The sequence below is a fragment of the Abramis brama genome, assembly GCF_963993115.1.
Source record: "Abramis brama genome assembly, chromosome: 23".
Classification (NCBI taxonomy): domain Eukaryota; kingdom Metazoa; phylum Chordata; class Actinopteri; order Cypriniformes; family Leuciscidae; genus Abramis; species Abramis brama.
Window position 1 is genome coordinate 21,173,747 of NC_139985.1, and position 15,090 is coordinate 21,188,836.

General features: G+C 43.7%; 1 protein-coding gene across 3 annotated transcripts in view; it reads left to right on the forward strand.

The window, feature by feature from the left end:
* The window catches only part of slc1a8a (solute carrier family 1 member 8a), a 54,291-nt gene that overhangs the window by 23,824 nt on the left and 15,377 nt on the right, over positions 1-15,090 (forward strand). The window lies entirely within an intron of this gene.

A 15,090-nucleotide genomic window follows, 5' to 3' on the forward strand; every position in this document is an offset into this window, starting at 1 on the left:
AAAAAATGATGTAGCTAAACACCTACACAGATCTTTCAGTCTTTCATTACCATCAATACAAAAGAGGAAGACTTAGGAATAATTTGGTACTGTAATGTAAACATGGACTATGTAACAACCTGCAGTGAGTTCTGCAAGTGTCATATGTAAAGAAATTTTCCAAAAGCAAACATCCTGTTGTTAGAGTTTTTAGGTCATTGTTTTATGACTGACAAAGTGAGTTTGTTGGTTGACAACCTCTGCTAGTGTTATGGAAGAATGACTTGATTTGAGACATGTTTTGGTCATTTTAGTGCATTTTGAATGCGAAATTATGCTATGCCAAGCTGAAAGTGAAGTGCCGAAGTGAAGTGCTCAGTGAAATTGAGTGAAGAGTTTAAAAAAAGTGACCTACAGTGGGGAGAACAAGTACACTGCCGATTTTGCAGGTTTTCCTACTTACAAAGCATGTAGAGGTCTGTAATGTTTATCATAGGTACACTTCAACTGTTCAAACAAAAATCCAGAAAATCACATTGTATGATTTTTAAATAATTAATTTGCATTTTATTGCATGACATAAGTATTTGATCACCTTACCAACCAGTAAGAATTCCGGCTCTCACAGACCTGTTAGTTTTTCTTTATGAAGCCCTCCTGTTCTCCACTCATTACCTGTATTAACTGCACCTGTTTGAACTCGTTACCTGTATAAAAGACACCTGTCCACACACTTAATCAAACAGACTCCAACCTCTTCACAATGGCCAAGACCAGAGAGCTGTGTAAGGACATCGGGGATAAAATTGTAGACCTGCACAAGGCTGGGATGGGCTACAGGACAATAGGCAAGCAGCTTGGTGAGAAGGCAACAACTGTTGGCGCAATTATTAGAAAATGGAAGAAGTTCAAGATGACGGTCAATCTCCCTTGGTCTGGGGCACCATGCAAGATCTCACCTTGTGGGGGATCAATGATCATGAGGAAGGTGAGGGATCAGCCCAGAACTACACGGCAGGACCTGGTCAATGACCTGAAGAGAGCTGGAACCACAGTCTCAAAGAAAACCATTAGTAACACACTACACCAGACTACGATCTTGGCCAACAGCCTCCTTCCCTCAGTAAGAGCAATGAAGATGGGTCGTGGCTGGGTCTTCCAGCATGACAACCTCCCAAAACACACAGCCAGGGCAACTAAGGAGTGGCTCCATAAGAAGCGTCTCAAGGTCCTGGAGTGGCCTAGCCAGTCTCCAGACCTGAACCCAATAGAAAATCTTTGGAGGGAGCTGAAAGTCCGTATTGCCCAGCGACAGCCCCGAAACCTGAAGGATCTGGAGAAGGTCTGTATGGAGGAGTGGGCCAAAATCCCTGCTGCAGTGTGTGCAAACCTGGTCAAGAACTACAGAAAACGTATGATCTCTGTAATTGCAAACAAAAGTTTCTGTAACAAATATTAAGTTCTGCTTTTCTGATGTATCAAATACTTATGTCATGCAATAAAATGCAAATTAATTATTTAAAAATCATACAATGTGATTTTTTTTTTTGTCACTTACAGTTGAAGAGTACCTATGATAAAAATTACAGACTTCTACATGCTTTGTAAGTGGGAAAACCTGCAAAATCGGCAGTGTATCAAATACTTGTTCTCCCCACTGTATAAGTATAGAGAAATGTGTCCTAGCGATTGTAAAAAAAAAAAAAAAAAAAAAAAAACCCTGTAATATTGGCTGTTATTGTATTTATTTTAGTTTTTTTTCACAGCTGAATACATTTATACAGCATTCCTTTCCCTATTAAAGGAAAATACTTGTATTTACAAGGACAGATAATTATTTTTTTTTATTTTTTTTTTCACTTTTAAAGCTGGAGGTACGAAAATATTGCATGCTGACACTCATTCAGGAATTGTGTCATTTAGGCTGATATGTCAAAACAAACCAAAACTACAATGACATCATTTAAAGGTGCATTGTGTAATATTTAGGAGGATCTGTATCCTCCTATATCATATCAATATCATATACATAACTATGTTTACTGTGGTGTATAAAGACCTTACATAATGAACCGTTATGTTTTTATTACCTTAGAACGAGCCGTTTCTATCTACATACACCGTGGGTCCCCTTACATTGAAATAGCCATTTTGCACCGACATGTTTCTACAGTTGCCCTAAACGGACAAACTACTACATAGCGCGTTTTGTCACTATGTTGTTCTTCGTGCAAAGAAGCTAGCTAAAGTCAGCGAATAAAACACTGATACAATGATGAACAAGTAACAATAATATTCGCAATAACATATCGTTTTACTGAATAATTAAGTAAACATAATTTCTTAATTTATCTTTGTAAAGGAACCTCATTGCTTAACTGGCTACTCTCTGCTGTCTCAGACGACGACATCTTTTCCTGACGGCCACCGTAACTTCTGTTGGTTGCAATTCGTAACCTCACCACTAGATGCCGCTAAAAATCACACACTGCACCTTTAACAATACATCTTAAAGGTGATGGGGAGGAAACATTTAAAGTGCACAGTTAAAAGCCAATTATCTATAATCACGTGCAAAGGCACGGGTGACTGCTTTGCAAATGTGTTTTTTTTGTTTTGTTTTTTTACATCCTCATTGTATTTTTGTGTAATGAACTTGCAACATGTTTGTAATTAAAATATTGAGATAAAAAAATAAATAATTGTAATGTGTTGTTAGGTGCAGTGTTGTGCAGTAATGATATGAGAGATTGCATGCACATGAGAACAGATGGTTAACATCGGAATTGGTTTCAGAGAAAACCAACAAACAAACAGAGCTTATGTCTAATTAGTGGAGCTGCTTGCCTCAGGGTTAAAAGCTCAGGATGATGATCACAAAGAAGATTAATGACAAATTAGCCATTCAGAGGTTATGACCACAGAAACTAATTCAGCAGGGACAAACAAGAGGCCTGACTGTGTTCCAAAGCAGAGATGTGGATTAATAGAACCCAGTTATTGCAGCCAGAGATCTATTTGCTTTGGCCCAGGTATACTTTCCACTCCGTCTTGTGCACAGTTGAGCGCACAAACCTTTCAAAATATACTCCTTTGGCCTGAAGAGCGTTACTTTTACACCATTTGGCTTGCCATGAGATGCCGTAAAAAACATCTTGGGTTACAAATGTAACCTAAGTTCACTGAGAAGGGGAACGAGACACTGCATCTGAAGCATGTATACAACGTGACAATCGTATTGGCCGGCGACAGCCTATGACATCACTACCAGTGCGACCGTGAGTATAAAAGGCTGCCTGAGGAATACATCATCTATGTAAATTGAGTTCCGTTATCCGTCACTATGCATTCTGGGTTCCCATGACGACTAAACACGGAGGTGAGGAAATTAATCACTTAATTTGCACTCACTGAAGACAAGAAGGCAACTTCAGGCAATTTACTATAATAGTCCATTCACAAGTTCACACTTACAAATAAGTCAGAGAGAATAAATTGTTTGCGTATTTGGCGTGCTGTCTGAAAGGAGAAGGCTCCGAGCTTGGTATTTGGCCCGAACCCAGAGTACTCCCCCCGTATTCCTGGCTGTGGTAGGAACAAGCCAAGAGTGAGGAGTTGGGTGGTGGAGGGATGCTGAAAACTGTCGAGGAATGTTGGTGAGTCGACTGTATAGGCTTCCTATCATGCTGATAGGATAGATGTGGTAATTGCTGATGATGAGTTGATTGGATAGATCATTACTTTGTTAATGAAACATCATTTAGAGTGATGTGTGTAGCGGCAATCCCAGGTAGCCGACTCGAATGGGCCCACTACATCCATTGCTAGTTTTCTCCATGGCTCAGCAGGAAAGGGCACAGGCTGAAGTGGGGCAGAATTTACTTTTGTCCGAAGCCTGTTTTGTCCGAAGCCTGACACAGTTGACATGATGGAGTTTTGGTTCCTTGCCACTGTCACCTTTGCCTTTTGGCTTGCTTAGTTGAGGATACTTAATATATTCAACAATATTATTGATCTGTCTGCATTGACACCATTATATGAGAACTGAACTGAGCTGGGCGATGACATCACTGTTTTCTCCAGAGCGGCTATATCTCTAAACAAACTAAATGAATAACTTTTTACAACAAAAATGAACCATCACTGAACTTACTTAAGCTGGACTATGATGCTATTTTCTTCTAGATCTGCTGTACAGCAGAAACAAACTTTGTTGCATTATGTTCCTGTTATAACTGTACAGTTGCTTTGAAACAATCTGGATTGTTTAAAATGCAATATAAATAAAGGTGACTTGACTTGACTTGAGATAATGAGATAAAATGCATGACCGACTCCGACCCATCCGTGGCCACCAGTATAGATTGCGCAGTCGCTGCTTAGTGCACACGATGCCCTGGTGTCCCTCATGTGCGAGCATGACTAACCTATGACGTAATGACACAGGTGCAATAAGACATGATCCCCTAAGGATGAAGTCGTCCATTGCAGCAAGTTCATGTCTCAATTTGTAGAATGGCAGCAGGAGGGGGTCAACATGTGAAGAAGAGCACAGCCAGCCTTGCTGTATCTGTGCGCGCAACTTACATGACGTGATCCCCTAAGGATGAAGTCGTCCATTGCAGCAAGTTCATGTCTCAATTTGTAGAATGGCAGCAGGAGGGGGTCAACATGTGAAGAAGAGCACAGCCAGCTTTGCTGTATCTGTGCGCGCAACTTACACATCTCAGGCAAGAGGAAGAAGCAGTTCTTTCCAGTTCACAGCAGTCAATGCAGAGGTAAGCAAAGCTACTTGTTCAGGCTCAGTGTCCACATCACTTTCCATGGATTCAGAAGGCAAAGGAAGACATGACAGATAGTCGGCAGTGAAGTCATGACAGCCTGGCCGGTAGATCACTTCGTAATTGAAACACAGAAAGCGCGCAGCCCAGCGCGCGATACACATGCCTGCGCGGTCCCCTCCTTTAGTGGTGAGTAAAGTGGTTAATGCCTGATGGTCTGTATGCAATTTGAACGTTCGACCCCACAATATATCCTCCATTTCTCGACCACCCAAATGCATGCGAAGGCTTCCTTTTCTACAGTCGAATATTTGTGTTCGGCCAGAGTGAGAGTTCTTGACGCAAAGGCCATGGTGCGTTCAGAGTTATAAGGGTGTATCTGTGAGAAACGGCCCTGAGGCCATAGTCAGACGTGTCTGTCGAGATGAGTGTAGGCAGATCAGGGTTATAAAGGGCGCACACTTCTGGAATGCTGATGGCGCTGAGACCAACCCGTACAGAACCCGGCAGAAATGGAACAATCCCTTGTGCGTGATGAAAACAGTTAAGTCCATATTGAAAGTGTACAACATGACCTGATGGTACGTGCTTTGAAGATCAATAGTTGAGAATAATGTATAGCCCCACTAAGTAATGAGAGCAACTCCTCCATATGTGGCAAGGGATAACTGTCAGTCACAATGGCTTTATTGGGTTCTCAGAGAGAATTGGGTGGGTTTCCGCTACCACGTTGATTTTGGGGTTAAAGTATGTCTGCAAAGTAGCAGTTGCTGGGTCGAGTGTGTCATCTGTATCGGGATGTGTGTAGAAAATTTGTTGCCCCTCAGTTCCAAGACAATGAAGTAGAAGAGCTCTTTTTCTCGCTTGGGGCCACTCCTCACCAGCTGCATTGATTACTAGTAGATAGCTGCTAAACATTTTCTCCCACATTGTAAATGGTATAGCCAGCTCCCCCAGGCATGGAAGGAAGGGGCTTGGAAATGGAGCATTTACCGCAGAGATCCTTCTTCAATTTTACATTTTTCGGTTCTTATTAGAAGCAGGAAGTATGACTATATTAGACCGGTTCTGTCAACACTGCATTAGCTCCCTATTAAACATTGTATACATTTTAAAATATTGCTGATTACTTACAAAGCACTAAATGGTTTAGCACCCCAGTACTTGAGCGAGCTCTTAACGCTTTATATTCCTTCACGTCTATTGCGATCTCAATTCTGGCCATAAGCAATACCTAGAATATCAAAATCGACAGCTGGGTGTAGATCATTTTCCTATTTAGCACCTAAACTCTTGAACAGTCTTCCTAACATTGTCTGGAAAGCAGACACATTATGTCAGTTTAAATCGAGACTAAAAACACATCTCTTTAACATGGCATACAAGTCAAGTCAAGTCATCTTCATTTATATAGCGCTTTTAACAATGTAGATTGTTCCAAAGCGGCTTTACATTGATAATAGGAAATTAAAGTAACAGAGATTATTTTGGCTTTACAGCAGCTCAAGAATTAAGTTAATGTCCAGCTATAGTTAGTTTTGATTGACTCACTTCAGTCGCAATGATCATTAGTTATTAACTTAGGGGCCGCTAACACGACACCGTTATAACAGAAAACTCTTAAGTTCTTTCTGTGCAAACTTCAAAAACGTGAACCCGTGAGAACGCTAATGGCGTGCACATGCGTATTACGAGTTCAGTCTATAGGTATGCGCATTTGAATATATGTGCACAGGCGTGTAGTCCTTCCCTACAAACCAACCCTCAACAAACTACTTGTCTGGCCTCAAAATTTATAATACAGAATTTATATCGCTTCCGCGTAGCCACGCAAACCGGAATCATCCCGTCAACGCTTTATCTGTACAGAGGTAAAGAGAAGGGAAGGAGGCCTTCACAGGGGAGAGACTAGTTGACACTTCAGGACTGTGTTGTCGTCGCGCCCAGGCGCAGGTCCTTCATTAGATCTGGACACGCCCTGAATCTGGCGGACTGCGTTAAACCTCTGGATAAACAGAGAGACTAATATTAGCGTAGACGCCATTCTTCTTATGATGTAACAAGTACATCAGGATTTATGGGAAGTGTTCACGGTTCCGGCTGACCTAAACTATGCTGCCTAATATTGAATTATAGAAGTCAATATGGTTTAAATCATGCTTATCTGACCATTATCAGTTTGTTGCAGTAAATTAAGAGATGTCTATCGATCACAAGTTCAGTATGGTGTACCACAAGGCTCAGTACTAGAACCGTTGCTGTTCACTCTGTACATGCTACCCTTGGGAGATATCATTAGAAAGCATGGCATTAGTTTTCACTGTTATGCTGATGATACGCAGCTCTCTATTATATCCTGAGCACGTCTCTAAACTGAAACAAAACTCAGCGAATACTTGTCACACATTTATGAGCCATATATCTATTTAAGTGTGTACTTTTAAATGATTGGATTCAAAATGAAAACAAATATTCTCTGTTTAAGTCATTTGTATAAAACCAACAAGATGTCCAGTTTCTCAAACCCTTGTAAATAACGCGCTGTGCGTTTGAAAAGCAAAACGCACCAAACATTAGGCTTCATGTTTTTACTCCAATCTCATTTCATGACGTCATAATGAATGGAAACATTTGAAGTGACATATGATAATCAATATATTTTTCTCTAGTGTAGTGTTACTGAAGTGTTCCTTTTTAACGACTGATAGGCTGCCTGCTATAGGTTATTGTTATTATGGTTACACTTTACAATACGGGTGCACTAATATGCATTAATTCATGCTTAACTAATGCACAGATAATCATGTGTTAATGTATGACTCATGAAGAATTAAACCATTAATTAATGATTACTGCATCAGTAACTAATAAAGATTCTATATGGTTAATATATTAAGTAATATATGAATTGTTATTAGTTAAATGTGTCATAATGTATTAATTTCTTAATAACGTATTTTATTAACTAAAAGTGTAAATTAATGTGTTAATTACCACAATTGGTCAAAGCAATGTACTTCAACTTCCAGTTGTCTGCTTTAATTAATTATTAACTAATGATTTGCAAATGTGTCATTATGTTATGACTTTACTTGTTGAGGCACATGACTATTAACTAATTGTTAAGTAATATCCCATTCATGGGTTTTGACAGTTTGCACATGCAGTGAATGTAATGTCAAAGAATGAGTCTGAAGGATGAGTACGTTGGGCTGCACACAAATATCAGCATACCAGAATCTGAACTCCTGACCGCTGTTACACTGTGTTTAAACTGGACGAGACTAGCTGTCTACACTGGACATGACAGACCATTGCAAGTCCATTTCTCCTTCGAAACAGAACTAGCACAAGAGCTCGGAGTACGTCAGAAATAGAATGTGGCATCAGTTTACTGTCGGGGTTTTCTCGTGTAGCGTCGCGCTGCATCCAGTGTAGTATCACTGACTATAATGGATGCTCTATTGTCTTTGTCTAGTCTAGAGTGACACAGTGTTATGAAATAGCAGTGCTCGGCCGCATGTTCTCAGTGTACCACGACCTCAAGCTTAACCTGACATATTCCTGTGCCATGAACAACAAGGTTCATCGGACTCAGTGAAATCTTGGTTGTAGATGGTTGGAAATTGAAATCAATGGCTTAGTGTGGATGTCAAAACCAAAATAGCATATTACTTAACAATTAGTTAATAGTCATGTGCCTCAACAAGTAAAATCATAACATAATGATACATTTGCAAATCATTAGTTAATGATTAATTAAAGCAGACAATTCGAAGTTGAAGTACATGACTTGTAACGTGGAGTTGGAGGGAAGCTAAGCCACGAGGCTATTAGCATAGGTCCGGCATGAAATAAAGTAGCAAGGCAAGAGACGAAGTGGAGGGATTTCCACACTGCATATTTATTTCTCAGATACAGACCATACAAGCCAGGTCTCACGGCATATAAACTATTACCTTCAGCAAAAATAATAACCGGACAGAAATGTTCGTGACCTATAGCCTTCACCAGCGTCCACATTACTCGAGTCAAGGAAGTCGAGCGAGGGTTAAAGGTGATACCCAGTGACAAAACAAAAAGGAGGCACCACCGTGTGGCGTCAACTGGTAATACTCCGCTACACTCCGGCTGTTACATATTCCCCCCTGGTAATAACAAGGCTGTCCTCAGCCGTACACAAATGAAGAAGCAGCCAAGCTACGCTTAACACCTCATTATACATGAACTTGATGAAAAGTTAGCCGTTACACACAGAGAAAGACACAATGACTAGCCTACAGATATACATATCAATGAACAGAGTATACAATTAAAACAGAGAAATACCTAGTAAACATATCAGGTGAATGAGTACAGTGTAATATCCCAATTTTATAGTTTTTAGCAAAAATTTTTTTTTTTTTTTTTTTTTAATGGTGGCCTATAAAAGCCTGAACCACACAGCAAAAATGAGGAGATAAAGACTTCAGAAACACTCTGCAAGGAAATTTGAACTTTAGCAAAACCTATACCACCAAAGTAGGATACACAATGTAAACACAAGGTATGCAAAAAAAATAGTACCATAACTCTGAACTGTGAAAGGTGCATTGCATTTCAATCTTTAACACATGCGTTGCATAACAAATCCTTGCTTATTACAGGTCAAGTCTGTCAGTATGGTAAGCGTTTGTCCATCTGCTGGCCGACCAACCAGACGTGATTCTGGGGCGACGTCTCGGTCTGAGGTCGTAACGGTCAGTGTTACCAGGGTTTGAGTCAGACACACTCATAGCTGAACGGTCCACAGAGTCAAAGTCCATGACTGGCGCTGGGCCAAAGTCAGTGTTACCATACAAGTCAAAACACATGTCTGCAGCAGGGAGGTGAGCCTGGCTGTCAATCTGGGTGATGGGCTCATCGTCATCCCGAGCCCAAGTTTCAGTTTGCTCTTCAGCCGCAGTACGCCTGCCGGGGGAAACAGAGTCCCAAGTGTGGAAAGGTTGCAAGTTAACTACATGAAAGACCCCAGCATCCACACCGGTGTCCAGCTTAGTCAGTCTGTAGTTGACATCTCCCAGTTTTTGACTAACACGGAGTGGGCCTGTGAACAGGGGTGCCAGTTTAGCAGTAAAGTTGGACTGTGAGTCCGATCTGGGATGTGTCTTAACCCTAACAAGGTCACCAACAGCATAAGAGGCCTGACGGCGTCTCAAGTCATAATAGTGTTTTTGTCTTTTGTGACTGTGGTCAAGAGCCACTCTTGCGTGGTCATGAGCTTCCTGTAGAGAGGCCCTGAGTGTCTCTGGGTACGGCACACCAGGATCATCCACACCGTCACTGGATGGATTTGTTATGAGGTCAAGTGGGGTGTCCAGCTCCCGACCATAAAGCATCATGGAGGGGCTGAGGCTTGTGCTGTCATGCGGGGCTGTACGCAGAGCGAAGCAGATTTGTGACAGGTATTTATCCCATGCAGTGTGTTTGTCCCCAACATAGGCACGTATGGCAGTTTTGAGAGTCCTGTTAACGCGTTCAGTCGCATTTGTTTGAGGGTGGTAGGCAGTGGTGAGCCTGTGCACAGATCCCAGAGCGGAAACAACATGTTCAAACAACTCACTGACAAAGGGTGAACCTCTGTCGGAGATCAGGTAGGTTGGGGCACCATGTCTTGCAAACACCTCACTGACAAATTTTCCTGCTGCCACCTGCGCTGTTGCTTCCTTAACTGCACACACTTCAATCCACTTAGAGAAATAGTCCACAAAAACCAACAAGTGGGAGTTACCGGATGCCGTCCGGGGCAATGGGCCGACGAAATCCACACCTGTGTACTGCCAGGGCTTTTGGGGAGAGATGGGAACCATGAGACCAGCCGGTCTCCTCTGGCTTGGTTTAGTGAGCTGACACACTGAGCAGGACATGACATATCGCTTGACATCTGCTGCTATCTTGGGCCAAAAAAATCTTAACCGCAGCCTTGCTAATGTCTTTGAAAAACCGAGATGACCTGCAGTGGGGTGGTCATGATAATAGGACAGCAAGGTGCCACGGATTGATGTAGGCGCGTAAAGCTTCAGTTCTTTCAGAGGATGCAAACCACATCTGGCTTTCGGGTCAGAGTAGAAAAGCAGACTATCATGAACAACAAACTGTGGGGGGCTGTTTATGTCTGAGTCAGTGTGCGGATTCACCTCTAGATTTCTGAGAAGCTGGCCAATGTCCGGGTCATCATTCTGTAGCTGTTTCAAATGCGAGCGATCTGCCAAGAGCACTGGAGGTAGAGCGCGGAGGTCCAAACTGCCGATAACAGCGTAGTCGGGCAACAGGTCTATGGGAGCGTCGTCAGTCAGGGGCAGGGGGTTGAGTGATAGCGCATCTGGCACAGTGTTGCGAGTGCCGGGCTTGTGCACTATTGAGAAATCAAAGTCTTGGAGTCGCAGTGACCAGCGAGCCAGCCGGCCCGAGGGGTTTGGGCGGGACATGAGCCACCTGAGGCTGTTGTGGTCGGTGAAAATGGTTACATGGAGACCTTCCACGTAAGGTCTGAAATGTTCAAGAGCCCAAATCACAGCCAAACACTCTTTTTCTGGGGTGGAGTATGGCCTTTGTGAAGAGAGCGACTTGCATAAGCCACAGCAACCTCTCGACCGTCTGAGTCTTTCTGCATCAGTGCAGCTCCAAGCCCAAGGTCACAAGCGTCAGTGTGAATGAAAAAAGATCCTGTGAAGTCGGGGAATCTTAGGACGGGTGCAGATGTGATGAACTTCTTCAAAGTTTCCATGGATTCTTGACATTTGTCATCCCAGCGGAAGACAGCATCTTTCCTCGTGAGTACATGGAGGGGCTCTGCATGGCGAGCGTAGTTCGGGACAAACCGCCGGTAGTATCCGGTCAGTCCGAGGAACTGTCTGACATTTTTCACGGTGGATGGGGCCTGGAACTTTGTCACAGCTTGTATTTTGTCCTCATCAGGTTTTATGCCAGAGGGTGTGATGCGGTAGCCGAGGAATGTGAGTTCACTCAGACAGAACTGACATTTCTTTAGCTTCAATGAGAGACCGGCGGTTTTGAGTCTTTCAAGTACCTCTTTCAGGTCCTTCAGGTGCTGCTCGAAGGTGGGGGAAGCAACGACGATATCATCTAGATACACAGCACATGTTTTGTAAATGAGACCAGCCAGTACAGTGTTCATTAGCCTCTGAAACGTAGCTGGGGCGTTGCAGAGACCAAAAGGGAGTACACGAAATTGAAAGAGACCACAGTGTGAAATAAAGGCTGTCTTTGATCGTGACTCTTCTGCAACTGCCACCTGCCAGTATCCTCGTGCTAAGTCCAGTGTTGTGATGAACTGCCCCCTCGCAAGAAAGTCAAGCGAGTCATCAATACGTGGTAAGGGGTATGAGTCTTTTTGTGTGACTTGGTTGACGCCTCTATAGTCCACACAGAATCTTGGGTCAGAGCCAGGCCTGTTAACAATAACGACAGGTGCAGCCCACGGGCCAGTGGAAGGCTCAATAATGCCGTCTTGTAACATCTGCTCAACCTGTTCTTCAATGATTCTTTTCTTTGTTGGAGAGGTGCGATAAGGAGGGAGGTTTATGGGCTTCGCGTCCCCAGTGTCAATTTGGTGTTCAGCCATTGAAGTGCGCCCCAGATGACCATCAAACATGTCGCCGAACTGGGTGAGGAGATTGAGCATCGCTGCTTTCTGTCCATCCTCAAGGCTTGCCTCAGCGACTTTGGACCCGAGACTGGTTTGCAAGGCGTCCAGTGACATGATGGCTCCCGCTGCAGTGAATGATTCATCGATACAGTCCTCATCCTCGTCCACCACAGGGCAAGGGATGTCATCCATTAAGACGGTTCTGGATGGGACGTGGATGGTCAGGGAGGCTCGAATCATGAAATCCATGCCTAGGATGAAAGGGGATGACAGGTTAGGGATTATGGCAAAACGTTGGTAGAAGCATTTCCCCATGAAGCCAATAGAGAGCCAAGTCACACCGTCAGGTGTACATGAATCATTATTGGCAAGGCACACTGTTGGACCTATCCATTGATGCGTTTTCCTTGGATAAGAGTCATTAACACAGATGAGATCTGCGCGCACCGCAGATAGTGAAGCGCCTGTGTCTAAGGTTGCTTCCACAGGCACAGCATTAAAGTTCACTTTAGTTCTCAGTGGTGTATTCCAGGGAGCCTTGGAGTCAGTGTCCTCAACGTGACATAGGACGTGCTGTTCTTGTGGGATTGAGGCAAGTGGATGAGGCTCAGTCAGCGTCTGGAGGGAGGATTGCCTCTGCGAAATGTCCTCCCTCCTCTGAAGTCTCCCGACTGCCTGTATGAAGGTGGTGTGTCAAAAGACAAGCTGTCTGTCTCGACTCGTTGCACACCGACATCTGTAGACACAGGTGCTGGGGTTGAGGAATTTGGTACAGGCTGTGACTTAGGAAGTGATGGCACCTGAGATACAGTGTTGCAGGTTGGGCAGGTGCGAGACGTGAACCCAGGGCGAGAGCATTTATAGCAATGGGGCTCAGTATTCTGGTTTCTCCTCACATGTGGGGGAGGAGACTGGTGTCCACTTGGCCCCAGGACCTCATGGAGTTCATGTGCACGCAGTAACAAGTCCATCACTGAGGGGATAGGGGCTCCATACAGTGCAACTCTATATTTTTCCAAAGAATGTTTACTTATCAGTTCAATCTGCTCTTGTTCAGGTGGTGGGCTCCTTAATTTATTAAACTCCCCCAGCATGTGAGCTACGAATGTTGGGAGGGGCTCATGTGGTGCTTGGACACGGTCGAGAATGCCTCTCTGGACACGTTCTTGGCGGTCAGATGGCAGAAAAACAGTTTTAAACAGCTGGCAGAATTTGGCCCATGTGGTGACATGTGAACTGAGAGCTTTAAACCATTTACCTGGCTCTTTTGCAAGGAAACGTGGCAGCTCGTATAGTATCTGCATGTCTGTCAAGTTTAGTGAAGCTCTGTAGGTGTTGACAGCCTGCAACCAGTCTTCAGGGGGCACTTTACCATCACCAGCAAACACAAGGGGCTCGAGCTTTGCATGATGTAATGCAGCAGCGATCACTCTAGATGTGTTGCTCAGCTCGAGTGAAGGGGGCTGCAGAAAATAGCCTGAGTGATTACCTTGAGCACCAGAATCTGATGTGGGGCCCGATTTGGTAACAGCAGGTGTGAATGGGGTTGAAGTGGCCATGGGGGTTGGTTTCAGTTGCTGAGTGCCAGGACTGACAGAGTGGATTTCATCCCACCGTTTGAGTAAGCCTCGCTGTAGTTCCAGCGAGTCGTTCAGGACACTCACGTAGCTTTTCAACCTCCGACTGCAGATCCTGAACTTGGTTTTCTAGGTCCGCAGTAGTGCGGTGGGGGACAGTGTACCCAGTCAAACTTATAAGGTCCATGTCTGGGTCAAAGTCAGAATCACCAGCTTGTGTTTTTGGGCGAGTTGCCATTATCTGCACTTTTAAGTCAAATACCCACAATGAAATCAGCTTTAACGCTGTCAAGGAGCAAGAGTAATATAACTGCCCAACCTTAAACTTAATAACAAAAGCTCTACTAGAATACACTTAGCACTGCATATGAACAACACGTGCACCAAACGCATTAAATACCAAAAAGTATGGCAATATGAGAAAATCACTGAAAATGTGATACTACAGTGGCACAATACAGGTAACTCAAAACTTCAAATACATTTAACTCAATTTTTTTATTTATTTTTTATTTTTTTTGATAGTCACACGGTTCTCCGAAATACTCACAGAGTCCAACTCACAGAGTCCAACTCCCCGAGAGAAAATTATGTTCGCGAGTGTTTAGCAGGCCGTCAGCAGACACATATCCAATGCACTCGGCAGGCAGGGAGGCAACGTGAAGTTCACACAGTTATCAGTTCTCACGGCTGTAATCACGGTAGCTTTAGCTCTAGCAGAAGGGGACACGTGCGTCGAAGAGGACGGCGAAATACACACTCACACGGACACCCACGGTGGAGAAAAGTACAAAGCAGTCCGGTCCGGTCTAGTCCTTCTTCGCGTGCCCACGCGAGGTCCAGGTAATAATGTTCGGGCGCCAGTTGTAACGTGGAGTTGGAGGGAAGCTAAGCCACGAGGCTATTAGCATAGGTCCGGCATGAAATAAAGTAGCAAGGCAAGAGACGAAGTGGAGGGATTTCCACACTGCATATTTATTTCTCAGATACAGACCATACAAGCCAGGTCTCACGGCATATAAACTATTACCTTCAGCAAAAATAATAACCGGACAGAAATGTTCGTGACCTATAGCCTTCACCAGCGTCCACATTACTCGAGTCA